Below are 216 nucleotides of genomic sequence, written 5' to 3'. Positions count from 1 at the left end.
ATAAAAAGACTCGATGAAGCCTAAAACGAGATTGCTATAAGTACTGGCTTTTGTAGACGCAGTACTATAGCTCAGCTGTTGAAGCAAACTATTCGTGGCAGCAGGAAGAGGTGGAAGCCCAGCTCAAGGACCAAAAATGGCGAAAGGTCAGCGAGAAGACAGAAACAAAAGCAGAAACCCAGTAAAACGTGCGACTTACTCTTACCAGATTTAGTG

At 44.0% G+C, this 216-nt stretch overlaps 1 protein-coding gene across 2 annotated transcripts in view; it reads left to right on the top strand.

Annotated features, from left to right (window-relative positions):
* The window catches only part of LOC119592118, a 10642-nt gene that overhangs the window by 1198 nt on the left and 9228 nt on the right, over positions 1 to 216 (top strand). The window lies entirely within an intron of this gene.

The sequence above is a fragment of the Penaeus monodon genome, chromosome 29 (assembly GCF_015228065.2).
Source record: "Penaeus monodon isolate SGIC_2016 chromosome 29, NSTDA_Pmon_1, whole genome shotgun sequence".
NCBI lineage: Eukaryota > Metazoa > Arthropoda > Malacostraca > Decapoda > Penaeidae > Penaeus > Penaeus monodon.
The sequence above is the reverse complement of the archived record's forward strand: the minus strand, read 5'-3'. Positions and strand labels throughout refer to the sequence as shown.